Source organism: Phasianus colchicus, unplaced genomic scaffold, assembly GCF_987193195.1.
Source record: "Phasianus colchicus unplaced genomic scaffold, bPhaCol1.hap1.1 HAP1_SCAFFOLD_86, whole genome shotgun sequence".
NCBI classification, from domain to species: Eukaryota; Metazoa; Chordata; class Aves; order Galliformes; family Phasianidae; genus Phasianus; species Phasianus colchicus.
In genome coordinates, this window is record NW_028325258.1 from 94,733 (window position 1) to 102,064 (window position 7,332).

Consider the following 7,332-nt stretch of genomic DNA (forward strand, 5'->3'; position numbering starts at 1 on the left):
GGAGAATATGTCCCATCTTTGGGAGAAAACGGGTGTATGTGGGAGAAAATGTCGTGTATTTGGGAGAAAGCTGGTGTATGTGGGAGAAAAGGCCATTGTGATGGGAGTCAGTGTGATCTTGAGGAGTGGAAAGCAGTATTCTTGAGATGAAACGTGAGGTATTTCTAAGAGTCCTGGTATTTCTGGGAGAAAATGTCTTGTTTTGTTTTATTGTTTTTAATATTTATATATTTTTTATGTTGCAATTTCAAGGAAACACTTCGATAGAAATTGCTTTTAATTCTTTTGGCATACATAGAAGATGTGAAAATGCACATCATATTTTCACATGAATGTAGTAACACAAAAAAAGTTCAAAGCAGTAACTGATACACTCAATTATAAAAGCTGCCCTTCCTGTGCAAGAAATGTAACTCAGCCCTTGGGCTAGATGCCATTCTGTGTCATTGATGTAAACCTGGCGGACGGTACAAATACTCTGATTTTAAAATGGCATGACTAGAAATGGAGTCTTTCCTCTAGCTTTTAAGTTTTAAGAAACATAAAATATGTACGTATGCTTGGCAACTTTTCCTTTCATTATATACAAAAGTGACTCTCTCTAAAATAACTGTCAAACTAAGAGGGACTGTCAGAAACCTATCACAGGAGGTAATCTATTTGCTCAGGTTGCTGAAGAGCAATGAAAAAGTAGATATTGAGTTTCAGTTTTCAGCACATACATTAAAGTCCCATGCCTGTAATTAGGTCTCCTACCTTCCAAATAGAATTTTAAAAAAGTTTGATACATGATTATTTTAAATTATTTTTCTATAATTGGTTAGTGGTATTGTGGAACACATATTTAAGGATTAATGATGAGAAACATTAGAAATCCAAAAAGTGTAAAATTCCATGCAAACTCAATTAAGTTTCAAGGACATTTCCATCAGAAAGAATGGAAATGAAGAAAGAACGGAGCCCCCAGGCTGGTTGTTGAGTGAGAATTACTGCTTACCCAGCATCCGTTTGCTTCATCAAATGTCCCCCATCTGCTCACAGAAACCTCTCTAAGATGCTTTTCTGAAGAATATTTGGCAGCATGTTTCCCAGGGCTGATGCCTAGAGGAGAGGGTTACATGGAGACTTGCTGTCTATCTTGATGGCAAACCCCTCCTAAGTAGGAATCCAGAGCTGGTGACTCACTTTGTAGTCTTGTATAGGTCTGGGGCAAGACAACATTATGGCAGTGGGGAGATATTCATGGTCAGGCTGGACAGGCCTCTGAGGTCTCTGACCTCTGTGGGTGTCCCTGTTCATTACTGGGGAACTGGACTCAATGGTCTGTAAGAGTCCCTTCCAACTCAAAAAAAAATTCTATGATTCTATGATTCTATGAATATTCCTGGTTTTATTACAAGTACAAATACTGATAAAGCCTACATTCAAATTGTTTATTCCTTGCTTTTGGAGAAGCTAAAACACTAGCACTAAGAGTTTTAATCAACGTAGATAATAGCTTGTCAGTTGTTATGCACAGTGGTACGTGCACCCAGTTTGAAATTTCAGTGCCATTAATGTTTTTAATTTTTTAAGTGATATGACACAGTACATGCAATCAACAATAATGAACATACCATGGTTCAGGACCCCTGATCTCTCAGCTAGTAATTTAAAATATTTTCATGTGTAGAGACAAGACAAGTATTATGTCCTAAATGGAGTCTAGGTCCCCAGCACTATTTCTCTCTCTATTTGATCCCTAAAAACAACTGTTTTCTTGCCAAAGATTTTGCATCGTTAAATCTCCTTTCTGAAACAATGAATATTGTGTAGTTGCAGGCCACTTTTTCAAACCTGTGGACATTCCCTTTGCTTCTACTTCTTTAAGCAACCTGCAGTTGCAATACACTTTTGCAGTACAGTCTTGAACCTCTTTATTCCTTGTTTTTCAGTCACCATGGGCTGTGTCTGTGCTGTCTTTGTAACCAGGACCAGGGAATGACCTCTTTTCTCCCAGTCAGTTTTCTCAACACATCTACTGGTGTGGATGAAGCAAGCAAAGGCAACAAGAAAAGCAAATACAATTATACTACCAAGCAGGAGTATCATTTATTATAGATGATAATCACATGTTGGTTTGTCACTAGGTGTGTTTAATCAACAACTTTCTTTTTGAAATAAGAGTGAAGATAAAAGAAAAGTTCAAATAGGATTCCTACATGTCTCGTTTTCATTAAAGATTAGATCTGCTACAACACGATGAACTGAGGATAATATAATGTAACGTCCAAACACTTTTTTTCAAGTAATGTTAACACTGAATGAAAGGTATACAGGCTTCAATGAAATTAGGCAGTTGAGGCCTAGTTGAATGCTATTTGTTGTTGAATGGTATTTGTGACAGTGTTGAAAGAAATGGCTGATGTTATTGTAAAGTTACTGTCTGTCATCTATGAAAAACGGTGTTCTGCACAGGTCTGTGAGTGTTAGAAATGGGCTTTCTTGAAGAGCTGTCTTTATGGAAAAGGAGGCATTGCTTGCAAACTGGTAAATTGGGAAAAAAAAAAAAAAAAAAAAAAAAAGTAACATTTCTGATTTTTCTGATTTCCAATTTAGTTATTAGAAAATCCCCATCATCTCTCTTTATATTATATGAATACTCCATGGTGTCCTTGGGATGACAAGATGCCTGTACTGCTATTTAGATATGCACAAATACAACAAATCCATGGGCAGATCTTTCCCCTACTGCATTTTTTTAATGTATTTCTTTATTGCTAAACTAAAAGGAAAATAATAGTAGAAAAAATTCAATCACCTTAATCAGCACATGCAAGTCTTAAAAATCTTTTTCTTGCTCTGTAATACTGAAAAGACCTGATGGGAAATGTTACCTTCCAAATTTTGCTCTGTGTATATGCATTTCCTATTTAAACCCTCACTCAGCAAGAGAAGGAAAAACACTTCTCAGTTTCAGTGTAAGTGCCCCATGGAATTTTCTACAGGAAAAATATCACTTTAGATCTGTCAGACAATAACATTTTATTACCTCAAGGATGTTATCTGAACCTGAGGTCTAATATCTAAATGAACTGCAGTTCAGATTATTTGATATTTAGCAGAAAGACAGAGGGATGGAAAGTTTCATAGAAAGATTCTATGGGGAGAAGTCTCATTCATTTATTGTGGATAAATATGATGAAAAGGTATTCATATACCAAGTTTTAATAACTGTATGGTTAACAGGAGGAACAGTAGACAGCTTTGAGCAGTAGCTGACATACAGAACAGGAGAGTTGGAAGAGTAATATTTCCAAGAAGATTAATTTAATTTAAAGGCAGAATGTTTTTTGGCTATTGGAAAGTCCTCTGTTGTGTTGAGCAAAAGGATAGATATACTGGCTGAAAATAAACCTGTAAAAGTGAGGTAATGCATTTACTAAAACAACAATAATTGCTATATCAGGATGGATCATATATTAAAGGCAATAAAACTCTGATTAATAGCTGTCAGGTTATTTCTTTATTTTCTCAAATATTTATTTGAGCGCAACATACTATAAATACTTTAAAGAAAATGTTTATCTTATATTTGTACATGATTGCACTCAGTAATACATGGAAGAGCAGCCACTGAAGTGGGAGGATCATAAGCCCAATGTATGTGAAGAGAGAGAGCAATAAATTTGATTCTTCTCAGCATTTTTCTGTTACAGGTTTTGAGAAACTTGTTAGATTTTAGTACCTGCAAATGTAAATGAAACCAACATAAAATACCATACATAACCTTATTACTTTAAATAACATAGAAAATATGGATTGGAAGACTCGTGTGCATGTTCTTTTTTTCTGTCTTAGACCTGAATAAAGCTGTAAAGAAGAAATTAATGCTCTAGTAAGTCACTGTCAACTCTTGCAAGTCCATTTGGGAGAAAATTTGACACTCCATTTTTTTTTTCTTGTTGTCCTTCTATCTCCTACTCTCCTTTCTGTGTATGTTTATTATTTGCCTCATTTCTGTGAAAACAAATCAGGCTCCATTAATAAAAGCAAAAACTGTTTAAGGCCATCCATCTTACTCTTTCTCCTCAAAGGTTTGCTGCCACTTGTTCTATCACAGAGGACTGCAAAACTTTTTTGCTCCACATTGTTACCCTCTAAAGATAAAATGAATAAATTGCTTAAGAAGATGTTGAAAGACTCTTAATGGTGCATTTATGATCATAACATACGTATTTGTGAGACCTAAGGATTTTTATTCATTCTATTTTTGTTCAATGTAAAATCAAGATTAACTTCTTAGATTTTCTGGACATCCTCGTTGTATAAATTTAATTTTTTACTCCTTTTCCTTGTACAACTTCTGAAATCTGACAGTAAGAACATTTTTATTTTTGTCTCAAACCTCTTTTTTATTCTTTGTCCATCTATTTTTTTTTCCCCCTATGATGCTTCTTATAACTTTACCAGTTACTTTGTGTTCCATTTCATTACGTTATTTATTTTTGCTTTTTCTTTAGGGCAGGATATGTCTACTGCTATGCATCTGCACAGTTCCTACAATGGAGCTTTGATCCTGGTTGGATTGCTTAAGTGCCATTAACATAAACGTGGTTAACAAAAATAGTAGTTTCAGCTTAGTATTTTTCATGCTAAATCAGGTTCAAAACTAGAAGAATAAAAGTTTTTTTGTAAGAAACATAAACATCCATGTTGATTTCATAAGTGAAACTGATTCTGTTTTTGAAGAGCGGAAGAAATTTAAATAATTCATCTGAAAGCAAAGTTCACTTCTGTTTTTATATTCTCAGAAGTGAATCATCAGATTAAACTAGCATGCCACAGTTTAGTGGTAAACCTCTAACACTACCAAATCTACATATGTAGATTTTGCTTTAATGTCACAGGCAACAGAATGTAATCAACTAACAAACAAAACAAGCAAACAGAAAATTCACATCCAAATAAACCAGAAAGAGGAGTTTATAGACACTCTACAGAACTGTTAGCTGTGCTATGCTTTTCAAAAGCTGGAATTTGTCCTACAGACATCTCAGAAGTTGCACATCTGTCCAAGAAGAATCATTGCACTTTATTTCTACTGTACATGTTTATCTTATATCTTATTCTTCATTACTGTTATGTACTATGCAAAATACATAAAGAAAAAAAGCAGTAATCAAACTATACATACTGTGAGCAGGGCTTTGTGAAGGCTGCAGTACTGTACAGAAGAAAGCCTTGAACAGATCTATCTCAAATTCAGGGTAATAATACATTTATTTCCTACCCACATTGCTCATGTAATCCACCAACTATTTTAGGAACGCCTAGATTCTTAAAAATACAGAAATTAAAGTGATTTCCTGATCAACCCTTACAGAAAGACACAAGTTTAAACATGAAAGCAACTATGAATGCTTTGGAGAGAAAAAAATAGAATGTAATGTTAATAATCCCTGTAATGTTAATAAGCTAACACCATGGGAGTGCTACAGATATCTAGGGGATATATGTATATAAGCTGCTCATTCAGCTTACGTGTTTGTCTTTTTCTTGGATGAGAAATAGTTGCTGTTTATTATTTCCTTAAATGCAACACAAGCATTTACTCATAACATCCAATCTGAGAACACCGTTCTTGCAACTGCTTATGAAAATCATAGATACAGAAATCAAAAGAAACTGTTTCAATCTGCTTGCATTTAAGGAAATAGGAAGTCTCTTTCCACCCTTGCGCATATTTAAGACTGTTTTCTGACAAACTGCTAGCTAAAGGCTTCAGTCTTTCTTTTTGTGCTTACTCCCTCAATGGAATAGCTGAGCTTTTGTAACTGTCCCTACTTTGAAGTTTTCTAGTGGATCCAGGTTGGTTTAAGTATCCTCTATTCCTCACTTCTGTCTTTTCTACCATTTTCTTCAAAAAGGAGCATGTTAAGAACATAAATTTCTATTCTGTTAAGAGTCTTCTCCTGCAGTTAGCTGGTTAGTAAATAATACTTTGCTCACTCACCTCACTCAACCTGCTGGCCACATTCTTTTTAATGCATCTCAGGATACCATTGGCCTTCTTGACCACAAGGCCACATTGCTGGTTTGTGGTCACCCTGCTGTCTACAGGGACACCCAGGCCCTGTTTGTAAGAGAATGTGATTGACTTCACTTCTTCCAGCAAAAAAAGAGAAGCAGGTCTAAGACATCTGTTTATCTCCAATTTAAACAACTTAATTTAGGTAGAATTATGTGTTTTACAGCTATTCACGTTGCTGTGAAAAGAAGCGCGGCTATACAAATAAGAAATCGCGCGGCTCTGCCCTCGCAACTCCCCCCGCCCCGCGCACGGAGGCGGCCCCCAGCCGCAGCCCCCAGCCGCAGCCCCCAGCCGCAGCCCCCAGCCGCAGCCCCCAGCCGCTCCCCCCCTCGCGCAGCGCCACTCCGAGGTGCCGCCTGCCGCAGCGACGGCGGCGGGGAGCCCTCGCGCCCAGAGGCGGCCTTCCCGGGGTCTGCCCTCTCCGCCCCCCTCCCACCTACCTGAGGGCAGCCGGCATCCGTCCGCGCAGCGGCGCACAGCCGGTGGCACCGCGCGCACAGCCTGCCTGCCTGCCTGCCGCCCTCCCTCGGACGAGGGTCCCCTTAGACGAAAGCACAGCCCCAGCCCGGCCGCTACCGCGAGGGACCGCGCCCGCGGCCGGAGCCCGGGGGCCGCGAGGAGGGAGGGCTGAGCGCCCGGTGACAGGTGAGGACGGCCCCCGCGCCGCTCCCTACCTCGCGCCGCTCTCCTCGCAGCCGGCGGCTCGCTTACCCTCGACCGCCGCCGCTCCCTCGCTCCGTTCCCCCGCCCTAACGCGGAGTTCAACGCGACCCCGCTAGCCGCGAGGCCCCGCCCCCCGCCCCGCACTGACGGCTCTCTCCGCCAATAGCGAAGAAGACGGCCGTCCTCGAGCTCCGCCCTCACCTCCTTCGACCAATAGGAGCTATCCGTGGTGCTGCCCCTCCGCCTTCCCGGCAGGCTCGGTTGGCTCGCAGCTGCCGAGCAACGGGCGCGGGGCTGCGGGTGGGGCCGCTGAGGGCGGTGGCCGGGCCCCCGCTGCGGGCCGGGGTTGGTGCCGCGGGATTGTGCCCGGGGCTTCTCGTTCGGGAGCTTTCGCCTCATAGATGGACGTTTTTTGTTCCCCTCCCCTTTTTCCCTCTTGGCTCAGCCATCAGGAGGATGGAAATATCTCCCGCACTCTCAAAGCTGTAATCTCGGCTTGCAGAAATGATAACTGGTATGTGAAGATGTTTCTAATTTTTTTGTTTCTTCACTTGTTTGTGAACCTAGGGTAGGGAGAAAGAACTGAAGTAACCTGC

General features: G+C 40.1%; 1 long non-coding RNA gene across 1 annotated transcript; it reads right to left on the minus strand.

Moving 5' to 3' along the window:
- Nucleotides 1-3,376: 3,376 nt before the first annotated feature.
- On the minus strand, nucleotides 3,377-6,890 carry LOC149911593 (uncharacterized). The gene is made up of 3 exons (XR_016463144.1): nucleotides 6,748-6,890; nucleotides 5,996-6,115; nucleotides 3,377-3,727 (listed from the first exon to the last, which is right to left on the minus strand). It is a non-coding gene; the product is annotated as an uncharacterized LOC149911593 (long non-coding RNA).
- Nucleotides 6,891-7,332: the final 442 nt, after the last annotated feature.